Here is a 16418-nt window from a genome sequence, read left to right on the forward strand (position 1 = left end):
AAAAACTTGTTTTGCTCATATCTCTTAAACTATGCGTCCTAGAGCGAAAAGGAGCTTAATTCATGACCACTCCCAAAAAAATTGAAAATTCCATCCAAATCCTGAAAAAATTGAAATTTTTATATGAAAAACTTGTTTTGCTCATATCTCCTAAACTATGCGTCCTAGAGCGAAAAGGACCTTAATTCATGACCACCCCTAAAAAATTTAAAATTCCATCCAAATCCTGAAAAAATTGAAATTTTTATATGAAAAACTTGTTTTGCTCATATCTCCTAAACTATGCGTCCTAGAGCGAAAAGGACCTTAATTCATGACCACCCCCAAAAAATTGAAAATTCCATCCAAATCCTGAAAAAATTGAAATTTTTATATGAAAAACTTGTTTTGCTCATATCTCCTAAACTATGCGTCCTAGAGCGAAAAGGACCTTAATTCATGACCACCCCCAAAAAATTGAAAATTCCATCCAAATCCTGAAAAAATTTAAATTTTTATATGAAAAACTTGTTTTGCGTCCTAGAGCGAAAAGGACCTTAATTCATGACCACCCCCAAAAAATTTAAAATTCCATCCAAATCCTGAAAAAATTGAAATTTTTATATAAAAAACTTGTTTTGCTCATATCTCTTAAACTATGCGTCCTAGAGCGAAAAGGAGCTTAATTCATGACCACCCCCAAAAAATTGAAAATTCCATCCAAATCCTGAAAAAATTGAAATTTTTATATGAAAAACTTGTTTTGCTCATATCTCCTAAACTATGCGTCCTAGAGCGAAAAGGACCTTAATTCATGACCTCCTCCGAAAAATTGAAAATTCCATCCAAATCCTGAAAAAATTAAAATTTTTATATGAAAAACTTGTTTTGCTCATATCTCCTAAACTATGCGTCCTAGAGCGAAAAGGAGCTTAATTCATGACCACCCCCAAAAAATTGAAAATTCCATCCAAATCCTGAAAAAATTGAAATTTTTATATGAAAAACTTGTTTTGCTCATATCTCCTAAACTATGCGTCCTAGAGCGAAAAGGACCTTAATTCATGACCACCCCCAAAAAATTTAAAATTCCATCAAAATCCTGAAAAAATTTAAATTTTTATATGAAAAACTTGTTTTGCTCATATCTCCTAAACTATGCGCCCTAGAGCGAAAAGGAGCTTAATTCATGACCACCCCCAAAAAAATGAAAATTCCATCCAAATCCTGAAAAAATTGAAATTTTTATATGAAAAACTTGTTTTGCTCATATCTCCTAAACTATGCGTCCTAGAGCGAAAAGGAGCTTAATTCATGACCACCCCCAAAAAATTTAAAATTCCATCCAAATCCTGAAAAAATTGAAATTTTTATATGAAAAACTTGTTTTGCTCATATCTCCTAAACTATGCGTCCTAGAGCGAAAAGGAGCTTAATTCATGACCACCCCCAAAAAATTTAAAATTCCATCAAAATCCTGAAAAAATTAAAATTTTTATATGAAAAACTTGTTTTGCTCATATCTCCTAAACTATGCGTCCTAGAGCGAAAAGGAGCTTAATTTATGACCACCCCCAAAAAATTGAAAATTCCATCCAAATCCTGAAAAAATTTAAATTTTTATATCAAAAACTTGTTTTGCTCATATCTCTTAAACTATGCGTCCTAGAGCGAAAAGGAGCTTAATTCATGACCACTCCCAAAAAATTGAAAATTGCATCCAAATCCTGAAAAAAATGAAATTTTTATATGAAAAACTTGTTTTGCTCATATCTCATAAACTATGCGTCCTAGAGCGAAAAGGACCTTAATTCATGACCATCCCCAAAAAATTTAAAATTCCATCCAAATCCTGAAAAAATTAAAATTTTTATATGAAAAACTTGTTTTGCTCATATCTCTTAAACTATGCGTCCTAGAGCGAAAAGGACCTTAATTCATGACCACTCCCAAAAAATTGAAAATTCCATCCAAATCCTGAAAAAATTTAAATTTTTATATGAAAAACTTGTTTTGCTCATATCTCCTAAACTATGCGTCCTAGAGCGAAAAGGACCTTAATTCATGACCACCCCCAAAAAATTTAAAATTCCATCAAAATCCTGAAAAAATTTAAATTTTTATATGAAAAACTTGTTTTGCTCATATCTCCTAAACTATGCGCCCTAGAGCGAAAAGGAGCTTAATTCATGACCACCCCCAAAAAAATGAAAATTCCATCCAAATCCTGAAAAAATTGAAATTTTTATATGAAAAACTTGTTTTGCTCATATCTCCTAAACTATGCGTCCTAGAGCGAAAAGGAGCTTAATTCATGACCACCCCCAAAAAATTTAAAATTCCATCCAAATCCTGAAAAAATTGAAATTTTTATATGAAAAACTTGTTTTGCTCATATCTCCTAAACTATGCGTCCTAGAGCGAAAAGGAGCTTAATTCATGACCTACCCCCAAAAAATTTAAAATTCCATCCAAATCCTGAAAAAATTGAAATTTTTATATGAAAAACTTGTTTTGCTCATATCTCTTAAACTATGCGTCCTAGAGCGAAAAGGAGCTTAATTCATGACCACCCCCAAAAAATAGAAAATTCCATCCACATCCTGAAAAAATTGAGATTTTTATATGAAAAACTTGTTTTGCTCATATCTCCTAAACTATGCGTCCTAGAGCAAAAAGGACCTTAATTCATGACCACTCCCAAAAAATTGAAAATTCCATCCAATCCTGAAAAAATTTAAATTTTTATATGAAAAACTTGTTTTGCTCATATCTCCTAAACTATGCGTCCTAGAGCGAAAAGGAGCTTAATTCATGACCACCCCCAAAAAATTGAAAATTCCATCCAAATCCTGAAAAAATTGAGATTTTTATATGAAAAACTTGTTTTGCTCATATCTCCTAAACTATGCGTCCTAGAGCAAAAAGGACCTTAATTCATGACCACTCCCAAAAAATTGAAAATTCCATCCAAATCCTGAAAAAATTGAAATTTTTATATGAAAAACTTGTTTTGCTCATATCTCCTAAACTATGCGTCCTAGAGCGAAAAGGAGCTTAATTCATGACCACCCCCAAAAAATTGAAAATTCCATCCAAATCTTGAAAAAATTTAAATTTTTGTATGAAAAACTTGTTTTGCTCATATCTCTTAAACTATGCGTCCTAGAGCGAAAAGGAGCTTAATTTATGACCACCCCCAAAAAATTGAAAATTCCATCCAAATCCTGAAAAAATTTAAATTTTTATATGAAAAACTTGTTTTGCTCATATCTCTTAAACTATGCGTCCTAGAGCGAAAAGGAGCTTAATTCATGACCACCCCCAAAAATTGAAAATTCCATCCAAATCCTGAAAAAATTGAAATTTTTATATGAAAAACTTGTTTTGCTCATATCTCCTAAACTATGCGTCCTAGAGCGAAAAGGACCTTAATTCATGACCACCCCCAAAAAATTGAATATTCCATCCAAATCCTGAAAAAATTGAAATTTTTATATGAAAAACTTGTTTTGCTCATATCTCTTAAACTATGCGTCCTAGAGCGAAAAGGAGCTTAATTCATGACCACCCCCAAAAAATTGAAAATTCTCTCCTAAACTATGCGTCCTAGAGCGAAAAGGACCTTAATTCATGACCACCCCCAAAAAATTGATAATTCCATCCAAATCCTGAAAAAAATTGAAATTTTTATATGAAAAACTTGTTTTGCTCATATCTCTTAAACTATGCGTCCTAGAGCGAAAAGGAGCTTAATTCATGACCACTCCCACAAAATTTAAAATTCCATCCAAATCCTGAAAAAATTTAAATTTTTATATGAAAAACTTGTTTTGCTCATATCTCCTAAACTATGCGTCCTAGAGCGAAAAGGACCTTAATTCATGACCATCCCCAAAAAATTGAAAATTCCATCCAAATCCTGAAAAAATTTTAATTTTTTATATGAAAAACTTGTTTTGCTCATATCTCCTAAACTATGCGTCCTAGAGCGAAAAGGAGCTTAATTCATGACCACCCCCAAAAAATGTAAAATTCCATCCAAATCCTGAAAAAATTAAAATTTTTATATGAAAAACTTGTTTTGCTCATATCTCTTAAACTTGCGTCCTAGAGCGAAAAGGAGCTTAATTCATGACCACTCCCAAAAAATTGAAAATTCCATCCAAATCCTGAAAAAATTGAAATTTTTATATGAAAAACTTGTTTTGCTCATATCTCCTAAACTATGCCTCCTAGAGCGAAAAGGAGCTTAATTCATGACCACCTCCAAAAAATTGAAAATTACATCCAAATCCTGAAAAAATTGAAATTTATATATGAAAAACTTGTTTTGCTCATATCTCCTAAACTATGCGTTCTAGAGCGAAAAGGACCTTAATTCATGACCACCCCCAAAAAATTTAAAATTCCATCCAAATCCTGAAAAAAATAAAATTTTTATATGAAAAACTTGTTTTGCTCATATCTCTTAAACTATGCGTCCTAGAGCGAAAAGGAGCTTAATTCATGACCACTCCCAAAAAATTGAAAATTCCATCCAAATCCTGAAAAAATTGAAATTTATATATGAAAAACTTGTTTTGCTCATATCTCCTAAACTATGCGTCCTAGAGCGAAAAGGAGCTTAATTCATGACCACCCCCAAAAAATTGAAAATTCCATCCAAATCCTGAAAAAATTTAAATATTTATATGAAAAACCTGTTTTGCTCATATCTCTTAAACTATGCGCCCTAGAGCGAAAAGGAGCTTAATTCATGACCACTCCCAAAAAATTGAAAATTGCATCCAAATCCTGAAAAAATTGAAATTTTTATATGAAAAACTTGTTTTGCTCATATCTCCTAAACTATGCGTCCTAGAGCGAAAAGGACCTTAATTCATGACCATCCCCAAAAAATTTAAAATTCCATCCAAATCTTGAAAAAATTTAAATTTTTATATGAAAAACTTGTTTTGCTCATATCTCTTAAACTATGCGTCCTAGAGCGAAAAGGAGCTTAATTCATGACCACCCCAAAAAAATTGAAAATTCCATCCAAATCCTGAAAAAATTGAAATTTTTATATGAAAAACTTGTTTTGCTCATATCTCCTAAACTATGCGTCCTAGAGCGAAAAGGAGCTTAATTCATGACCACCCCCAAAAAATTGAATATTCCATCCAAATCCTGAAAAAATTGAAATTTTTATATGAAAAACTTGTTTTGCTCATATCTCCTAAACTATGCGTCCTAGAGCGAAAAGGAGCTTAATTTATGACCACCCCCAAAAAATTGAAAATTCCATCCAAATCCTGAAAAAATTTAAATTTTTATATCAAAAACTTGTTTTGCTCATATCTCTTAAACTATGCGTCCTAGAGCGAAAAGGAGCTTAATTCATGACCACTCCCAAAAAATTGAAAATTGCATCCAAATCCTGAAAAAATTGAAATTTTTATATGAAAAACTTGTTTTGCTCATATCTCATAAACTATGCGTCCTAGAGCGAAAAGGACCTTAATTCATGACCATCCCCAAAAAATTTAAAATTCCATCCAAATCCTGAAAAAATTTAAATTTTTATATGAAAAACTTGTTTTGCTCATATCTCTTAAACTATGCGTCCTAGAGCGAAAAGGAGCTTAATTCATGACCACCCCCAAAAAATTGAAAATTCCATCCAAATCCTGAAAAAATTGAAATTTTTATATGAAAAACTTGTTTTGCTCATATCTCCTAAACTATGCGTCCTAGAGCGAAAAGGACCTTAATTCATGACCACCCCCAAAAAATTGAATATTCCATCCAAATCCTGAAAAAATTGAAATTTTTATATGAAAAACTTGTTTTGCTCATATCTCTTAAACTATGCGACCTAGAGCGAAAAGGTGCTTAATTCATGACCACCCCCAAAAATTGAAAATTCTCTCCTAAACTATGCGTCCTAGAGCGAAAAGGACCTTAATTCATGACCACCCCCAAAAAATTGATAATTCCATCCAAATCCTGAAAAAAATTGAAATTTTTATATGAAAAACTTGTTTTGCTCATATCTCCTAAACTATGCGTCCTAGAGCGAAAAGGAGCTTAATTCATGACCACCCCCAAAAAATTGAATATTCCATCCAAATCCTGAAAAAATTGAAATTTTTATATGAAAAACTTGTTTTGCTCATATCTCCTAAACTATGCGTCCTAGAGCGAAAAGGAGCTTAATTTATGACCACCCCCAAAAAATTGAAAATTCCATCCAAATCCTGAAAAAATTTAAATTTTTATATCAAAAACTTGTTTTGCTCATATCTCTTAAACTATGCGTCCTAGAGCGAAAAGGAGCTTAATTCATGACCACTCCCAAAAAATTTAAAATTCCATCAAAATCCTGAAAAAATTGAAATTTTTATATGAAAAACTTGTTTTGCTCATATCTCTTAAACTATGCGTCCTAGAGCGAAAAGGAGCTTAATTCATGACCACCCCCAAAAAATTGAATATTCCATCCAAATCCTGAAAAAATTGAAATTTTTATATGAAAAACTTGTTTTGCTCATATCTCTTAAACTATGCGTCCTAGAGCGAAAAGGTGCTTAATTCATGACCACCCCAAAAAATTGAAAATTCTCTCCTAAACTATGCGTCCTAGAGCGAAAAGGACCTTAATTCATGACCACCCCCAAAAAATTGATAATTCCATCCAAATCCTGAAAAAAATTGAAATTTTTATATGAAAAACTTGTTTTGCTCATATCTCCTAAACTATGCGTCCTAGAGCGAAAAGGAGCTTAATTCATGACCACCCCCAAAAAATTGAATATTCCATCCAAATCCTGAAAAAATTGAAATTTTTATATGAAAAACTTGTTTTGCTCATATCTCCTAAACTATGCGTCCTAGAGCGAAAAGGAGCTTAATTTATGACCACCCCCAAAAAATTGAAAATTCCATCCAAATCCTGAAAAAATTTAAATTTTTATATCAAAAACTTGTTTTGCTCATATCTCATAAACTATGCGTCCTAGAGCGAAAAGGAGCTTAATTCATGACCACTCCCAAAAAATTGAAAATTGCATCCAAATCCTGAAAAAATTGAAATTTTTATATGAAAAACTTGTTTTGCTCATATCTCCTAAACTATGCGCCCTAGAGCGAAAAGGACCTTAATTCATGACCATCCCCAAAAAATTTAAAATTCCATCAAAATCCTGAAAAAATTGAAATTTTTATATGAAAAACTTGTTTTGCTCATATCTCTTAAACTATGCGTCCTAGAGCGAAAAGGAGCTTAATTCATGACCACCCCCAAAAAATTGAATATTCCATCCAAATCCTGAAAAAATTGAAATTTTTATATGAAAAACTTGTTTTGCTCATATCTCCTAAACTATGCGTCCTAGAGCGAAAAGGACCTTAATTCATGACCATCCCCAAAAAATTTAAAATTCCATCAAAATCCTGAAAAAATTGAAATTTTTATATGAAAAACTTGTTTTGCTCATATCTCTTAAACTATGCGTCCTAGAGCGAAAAGGAGCTTAATTCATGACCATCCCCAAAAAATTTAAAATTCCATCAAAATCCTGAAAAAATTGAAATTTTTATATGAAAAACTTGTTTTGCTCATATCTCTTAAACTATGCGTCCTAGAGCGAAAAGGAGCTTAATTCATGACCACCCCCAAATAATTGAATATTCCATCCAAATCCTGAAAAAATTGAAATTTTTATATGAAAAACTTGTTTTGTTCATATCTCCTAAACTATGCGTCCTAGAGCGAAAAGGAGCTTAATTCATGACCACCTCCAAAAAATTGAAAATTACATCCAAATCCTGAAAAAATTGAAATTTATATATGAAAAACTTGTTTTGCTCATATCTCCTAAACTATGCGTCCTAGAGCGAAAAAGAGCTTAATTCATGACCACCCCCAAAAAATTTAAAATTCCATCCAAATCCTGAAAAAATTAAAATTTTTATATGAAAAACTTGTTTTGCTCATATCTCTTAAACTATGCGTCCTTGAGCGAAAAGGAGCTTAATTCATGACCACTCCCAAAAAATTGAAAATTCCATCCAAATCCTGAAAAAATTGAAATTTTTATATGAAAAACTTGTTTTGCTCATATCTCCTAAACTATGCGTCCTAGAGCGAAAAGGAGCTTAATTCATGACCTACCCCAAAAAATTGAAAATTACATCCAAATCCTGAAAAAATTGAAATTTATATATGAAAAACTTGTTTTGCACATATCTCCTAAACTATGCGTCCTAGAGCGAAAAGGACCTTAATTCATGACCACCCCCAAAAAATTGAAAATTCCATCCAAATCCTGAAAAAATTGAAATTTTTATATGAAAAACTTGTTTTGCTCATATCTCCTAAACTATGCGTCCTAGAGCGAAAAGGAGCTTAATTCATGACCACCCCCAAAAAATTGAAAATTCCATCCAAATCCTGAAAAAATTGAAATTTTTATATGAAAAACTTGTTTTGCTCATATCTCTTAAACTATGCGTCCTAGAGCGAAAAGGAGCTTAATTCATGACCACCCCCAAAAAATTGAAAATTCCATCCAAATCCTGAAAAAATTTAAATTTTTATATGAAAAACCTGTTTTGCTCATATCTCTTAAACTATGCGTCCTAGAGCGAAAAGGAGCTTAATTCATGACCACCCCAAAAAAATTGAAAATTCCATCCAAATCCTGAAAAAATTGAAATTTTTATATGAAAAACTTGTTTTGCTCATATCTCCTAAACTATGCGTCCTAGAGCGAAAAGGAGATTAATTCATGACCACCCCCAAAAAATTGAATATTCCATCCAAATCCTGAAAAAATTGAAATTTTTATATGAAAAACTTGTTTTGCTCATATCTCCTAAACTATGCGTCCTAGAGCGAAAAGGAGCTTAATTGGCGACCGGACATATCCCCCAACGGACATTTCGCCCAAAATGTTTTTTGGGCGTTATGACCTCCAATGGGGCGGTCACATCGCCCAATTTTAGTTTGGGCTTTATGTCCTCCCTTATCGCGGTCATATGTCCCAAAAAATAGGCGGTCAAAAAGCCCAATATTTTATGGGGAAAATAATTTCGGAATACAAATCAAAAACTGGCCTAAATGAAGTAGTTTTTATCCCCAATTTTGGTTAACTAAATACGTACGGTATTTAATTCAAAATGCCGTAACTAGAAAGACAGTGCAGATCCCGTGGTCTGTAAGAAAATTAAGGAGAAAATGGTGCAAAACGCTCCACAAAGTCCCCAAGAACTTGCCAAATCAGAACATATGAGTGAATACTAAATGTGCGAAAGTGTGCCGGAAAATATATTTTAGCAAACCACTATTATGGAAGCCGATTTGTTATACAGACTCTTTGTGTTCCAAACCAGTAAGTGAAATAATGAATGAATGAAATATGGATGATGGAGATGCTATTGTTTTATTGATGTCCCTTTTTCGGTCGTTGTTAAATTCATCACATTCAGTTCGTCCTCAAATCCTAGCGACTTTCAGTTTATTATCTTCTTCTAAACATTAAAATTGGAAAGAGATGAGATGATCGATTTGCTGCTGCTGGGTACTTGAAATAAATCGCGCGCGCGATTTTTTTCAAGTACCCATCAGCAGCAAATCGATCATCTCATCTCGTTCCAATTTTCAGTTTAAAATACATAATTTTCAATTCAGCATTTGTCTGGTTTGTTCAAAAGAAAAAAATTATCAATTTCCGAATTTTCATGTTTCAATATATAAATTCAAATGTCTTGGAGCATAAACCGACCTATTTCACGAGCGAAATAGGTCTTCGTAGTGCCACTTTAGCCGCTTTTCCATATCAATCGTACGCTGAGAAGAAAAATGGTCAAAAATTCTGTTCCAGTCAAAAACAATTAAAACAAACGATGAAGCCAAGATATGCTAGTTTTACATCTTCTTCCAGCATATACAATAAAAGCAGTATTCGATATTTGTCAATAAGAGGCATATATATCTATTAAATATTAAAAAAAAATTAATGGATAGATGAAGTAATCATATCTAGCTTTTGAATGATTAAAAAAAAATACATTTTGTTATTTTAAACTACACACAAAAAATTTTCACGAAAATTTTTCCAATTAAAATTTTAATTGAGTTTTAAAAAATATTCAATTAAAAATGTAATTGATTCAACTAATTTTTTAATTGAAACAAAAATCTATCACAAAAATAATAGTATCAATTAATTTTTTAATTGGATCAATTAACTTTTTAATTAACCTTCAATTAATTTTTTAATTGATACTATCATTTCTGTGATTGAAGACATTTCAATTAAAATTTAATTGGATCAATTAATTTCGTGATTGAATCTGAAAAAAAATTTTTGTGTGTATTGTTTATATTCAATTATATTCAAACGGTCATAACACCCACATTTTTTTATGGGGCTTATGACTGCGATGAGGGAGGACATAAAGCCCAAACTAAAATTGGGCGATGTGACCGCCCCAATGAAGGTCATAACGCCCAAAAATCATTTTGGGCGAAATGTCCGTTGGGGGATATGTCCGGTCGCCGCTTAATTCATGACCACCCCCAAAAAATTGAAAATTCCATCCAAATCCTGAAAAAATTGAAATTTTTATATGAAAAACTTGTTTTGCTCATATCTCCTAAACTATGCGTCCTAGAGCGAAAAGGAGCTTAATTCATGACCTACCCCAAAAAATTGAAAATTCCATACAAATCCTGAAAAAAATTAAATTTTTATATGAAAAACTTGTTTTGCTCATATCTCCTAAACTATGCGTCCTAGAGCGAAAAGGACCTTAATTCATGACCACCCCCAAAAAATTTAAAATTCCATCCAAATCCTGAAAAAATTGAGATTTTTATATGAAAAACTTGTTTTGCTCATATCTCCTAAACTATGCGTCCTAGGCAAAAAGGACCTTAATTCATGACCACTCCCAAAAAATTGAAAATTCCATCCAAATCCTGAAAAAATTGAAATTTTTATATGAAAAACTTGTTTTGCTCATATCTCCTAAACTATGCGTCCTAGAGCGAAAAGGACCTTAATTCATGACCACCCCCAAAAAATTGAAAATTCCATCCAAATCCTGAAAAAATTGAAATTTTTATATGAAAAACTTGTTTTGCTCATATCTCCTAAACTATGCGTCCTAGAGCGAAAAGGACCTTAATTCATGACCACCCCCAAAAAATTGAAAATTTCATTCAAATCCTGAAAAAAATTGAAATTTTTATATGAAAAACTTGTTTTGCTCATATCTCTTAAACTATGCGTCCTAGAGCGAAAAGGAGCTTAATTCATGACAACTCCCAAAAAATTGAAAATTCCATCCAAATCCTGAAAAAATTGAAATTTTTATATGAAAAACTTGTTTTGATCATATCTCCTAAACTATGCGTCCTAGAGCGAAAAGGACCTTAATTCATGACCACCCCCAAAAAATTGAAAATTCCATCCAAAAAAACTTGTTTTGCTCATATCTCTTAAACTATGCGTCCTAGAGCGAAAAGGAGCTTAATTCATGACCACCCCCTAAAAATTGAAAATTCCATCCAAATCCTGAAAAAATTGAAATTTTTATATGAAAAACTTGTTTTGCTCATATCTCTTAAACTATGCGTCCTAGAGCGAAAAGGAGCTTAATTCATGACCACCCCCAAAAAATTGAAAATTCCATCCAAATCCTGAAAAAATTTAAATTTTTATATGAAAAACTTGTTTTGCTCATATCTCCTAAACTATGCGTCCTAGAGCGAAAAGGAGCTTAATTCATGACCACTCCCGAAAAATTGAAAATTCCATCCAAATCCTGAAAAAATATGAAAAACTTGTTTTGCTCATATCTCTTAAACTATGCGTCCTAGAGCGAAAAGGACCTTAATTCATGACCACCCCCAAAAAATTGAAAATTCCATCCAAATCCTGAAAAAATTGAAATTTTTATATAAAAAACTTGTTTTGCTCATATCTCTTAAACTATGCGTCCTAGAGCGAAAAGGAGCTTAATTCATGACCACCCCCAAAAAATTTAAAATTCCATCTAAATCCTGAAAAAATTGAAATTTTTTTATGAAAAACTTGTTTTGCTCATATCTCCTAAACTATGCGTCCTAGAGCGAAAAGGAGCTTAATTCATGACCACCTCCAAAAAATTGAAAATTCCATCCAAATCCTGAAAAAATTAAAATTTTTATATGAAAAACTTGTTTTGCTCATATCTCCTAAACTATGCGTCCTAGAGCGAAAAGGAGCTTAATTCATGACCACCCCCAAAAAATTTAAAATTCCATCCAAATCCTGAAAAAATTTAAATTTTTATATGAAAAACTTGTTTTGCTCTCCTAAACTATGCGTCTCCTAAACTATGCGTCCTAGAGCGACAAGGACCTTAATTCATGACCACCCCCAAAAAATTTAAAATTCCATCCAAATCCTGAAAAAAATTGAAATTTTTATATGAAAAACTTGTTTTGCTCATATCTCTTAAACTATGCGTCCTAGAGCGAAAAGGAGCTTAATTCATGACCACTCCCAAAAAATTGAAAATTCCATCCAAATCCTGAAAAAATTGAAATTTTTATATGAAAAACTTGTTTTGCTCATATCTCTTAAACTATGCGTCCTAGAGCGAAAAGGAGCTTAATTCATGACCACTCCCAAAAAATTGAAAATTCCATCCAAATCCTGAAAAAATTTAAATTTTTATATGAAAAACTTGTTTTGCTCATATCTCCTAAACTATGCGTCCTAGAGCGAAAAGGACCTTAATTCATGACCACCCCCAAAAAATTGAAAATTCCATCCAAATCCTGAAAAAATTTAATTTTTTATATGAAAAACTTGTTTTGCTCATATCTCCTAAACTATGCGTCCTAGAGCGAAAAGGAGCTTAATTCATGACCACTCCCGAAAAATTGAAAATTCCATCCAAATCCTGAAAAAATATGAAAAACTTGTTTTGCTCATATCTCTTAAACTATGCGTCCTAGAGCGAAAAGGAGCTTAATTCATGACCACCCCCAAAAAATTTAAAATTCCATCTAAATCCTGAAAAACTTGAAATTTTTTTATGAAAAACTTGTTTTGCTCATCTCTCCTAAACTATGCGTCCTAGAGCGAAAAGGAGCTTAATTCATGACCACCTCCAAAAAATTGAAAATTCCATCCAAATCCTGAAAAAATTAAAATTTTTATATGAAAAACTTGTTTTGCTCATATCTCCTAAACTATGCGTCCTAGAGCGAAAAGGAGCTTAATTCATGACCACCCCCAAAAAATTTAAAATTCCATCCAAATCCTGAAAAAATTTAAATTTTTATATGAAAAACTTGTTTTGCTCTCCTAAACTATGCGTCTCCTAAACTATGCGTCCTAGAGCGACAAGGACCTTAATTCACGACCACCCCCAAAAAATTTAAAATTCCATCCAAATCCTGAAAAAAATTGAAATTTTTATATGAAAAACTTGTTTTGCTCATATCTCTTAAACTATGCGTCCTAGAGCGAAAAGGAGCTTAATTCATGACCACTCCCAAAAAATTGAAAATTCCATCCAAATCCTGAAAAAATTGAAATTTTTATATGAAAAACTTGTTTTGCTCATATCTCTTAAACTATGCGTCCTAGAGCGAAAAGGAGCTTAATTCATGACCACTCCCAAAAAATTGAAAATTCCATCCAAATCCTGAAAAAATTTAAATTTTTATATGAAAAACTTGTTTTGCTCATATCTCCTAAACTATGCGTCCTAGAGCGAAAAGGACCTTAATTCATGACCACCCCCAAAAAATTGAAAATTCCATCCAAATCCTGAAAAAATTTAATTTTTTATATGAAAAACTTGTTTTGCTCATATCTCTTAAACTATGCGTCCTAGAGCGAAAAGGACCTTAATTCATGACCACCTCCAAAAAATTGAAAATTCCATCCAAATCCTGAAAAAATTGAAATTTTTATATGAAAAACTTGTTTTGCTCATATCTCCTAAACTATGCGTCCTAGAGCGAAAAGGAGCTTAATTCATGACCACCCCCAAAAAATTGAAAATTCCATCCAAATCCTGAAAAAATTGAAATTTTTATATGAAAAACTTGTTTTGCTCATATCTCCTAAACTATGCGTCCTAGAGCGAAAAGGAGCTTAATTCATGACCACCCCCAAAAGATTTAAAAACTTGTTTTGCTCATATCTCTTAAACTATGCGTCCTAGAGCGAAAAGGACCTTAATTCAAGACCACCCCCAAAAAATTGAAAATTCCATTCAAATCCTGAAAAAATTGAAATTTTTATATGAAAAACTTGTTTTGCTCATATCTCCTAAACTATGCGTCCTAGAGCGAAAAGGACCTTAATTCAAGACCACCCCCAAAAAAATTTAAAATTCCATCCAAATCCTGAAAAAATTGAAATTTTTATATGAAAAACTTGTTTTGCTCATATCTCCTAAACTATGCGTCCTAGAGCGAAAAGGACCTTAATTCATGACCACCCCCAAAAAATTTAAAATTCCATCCAAATCCTGAAAAAATTGAAATTTTTATATGAAAAACTTGTTTTGCTCATATCTCCTAAACTATGCGTCCTAGAGCGAAAAGGAGCTTAATTCATGACCACCCCCAAAAAATTGAAAATTCCATCCAAATCCTGAAAAAATTTAAATTTTTATATGAAAAACTTGTTTTGCTCATATCTCCTAAACTATGCGTCCTAGAGCGAAAAGGAGCTTAATTCATGACCACTCCCGAAAAATTGAAAATTCCATCCAAATCCTGAAAAAATATGAAAAACTTGTTTTGCTCATATCTCTTAAACTATGCGTCCTAGAGCGAAAAGGAGCTTAATTCATGACCACCCCCAAAAAATTGAAAATTCCATCCAAATCCTGAAAAAATTGAAATTTTTATATAAAAAACTTGTTTTGCTCATATCTCTTAAACTATGCGTCCTAGAGCGAAAAGGAGCTTAATTCATGACCACCCCCAAAAAATTTAAAATTCCATCTAAATCCTGAAAAAATTGAAATTTTTTTATGAAAAACTTGTTTTGCTCATATCTCCTAAACTATGCGTCCTAGAGCGAAAAGGAGCTTAATTCATGACCACCTCCAAAAAATTGAAAATTCCATCCAAATCCTGAAAAAATTAAAATTTTTATATGAAAAACTTGTTTTGCTCATATCTCCTAAACTATGCGTCCTAGAGCGAAAAGGAGCTTAATTCATGACCACCCCCAAAAAATTTAAAATTCCATCCAAATCCTGAAAAAATTTAAATTTTTATATGAAAAACTTGTTTTGCTCTCCTAAACTATGCGTCTCCTAAACTATGCGTCCTAGAGCGACAAGGACCTTAATTCATGACCACCCCCAAAAAATTTAAAATTCCATCCAAATCCTGAAAAAAATTGAAATTTTTATATGAAAAACTTGTTTTGCTCATATCTCTTAAACTATGCGTCCTAGAGCGAAAAGGAGCTTAATTCATGACCACTCCCAAAAAATTGAAAATTCCATCCAAATCCTGAAAAAATTGAAATTTTTATATGAAAAACTTGTTTTGCTCATATCTCTTAAACTATGCGTCCTAGAGCGAAAAGGAGCTTAATTCATGACCACTCCCAAAAAATTGAAAATTCCATCCAAATCCTGAAAAAATTTAAATTTTTATATGAAAAACTTGTTTTGCTCATATCTCCTAAACTATGCGTCCTAGAGCGAAAAGGACCTTAATTCATGACCACCCCCAAAAAATTGAAAATTCCATCCAAATCCTGAAAAAATTTAATTTTTTATATGAAAAACTTGTTTTGCTCATATCTCCTAAACTATGCGTCCTAGAGCGAAAAGGAGCTTAATTCATGACCACTCCCGAAAAATTGAAAATTCCATCCAAATCCTGAAAAAATATGAAAAACTTGTTTTGCTCATATCTCTTAAACTATGCGTCCTAGAGCGAAAAGGAGCTTAATTCATGACCACCCCCAAAAAATTTAAAATTCCATCTAAATCCTGAAAAACTTGAAATTTTTTTATGAAAAACTTGTTTTGCTCATCTCTCCTAAACTATGCGTCCTAGAGCGAAAAGGAGCTTAATTCATGACCACCTCCAAAAAATTGAAAATTCCATCCAAATCCTGAAAAAATTAAAATTTTTATATGAAAAACTTGTTTTGCTCATATCTCCTAAACTATGCGTCCTAGAGCGAAAAGGAGCTTAATTCATGACCACCCCCAAAAAATTTAAAATTCCATCCAAATCCTGAAAAAATTTAAATTTTTATATGAAAAACTTGTTTTGCTCTCCTAAACTATGCGTCTCCTAAACTATGCGTCCTAGAGCGACAAGGACCTTAATTCACGACCACCCCCAAAAAATTTAAAATTCCATCCAAATCCTGAAAAAAATTGAAATTTTTATATGAAAAACTTGTTTT

This window comes from Haematobia irritans, chromosome 3 (genome assembly GCF_050003625.1).
Source record: "Haematobia irritans isolate KBUSLIRL chromosome 3, ASM5000362v1, whole genome shotgun sequence".
NCBI lineage: Eukaryota > Metazoa > Arthropoda > Insecta > Diptera > Muscidae > Haematobia > Haematobia irritans.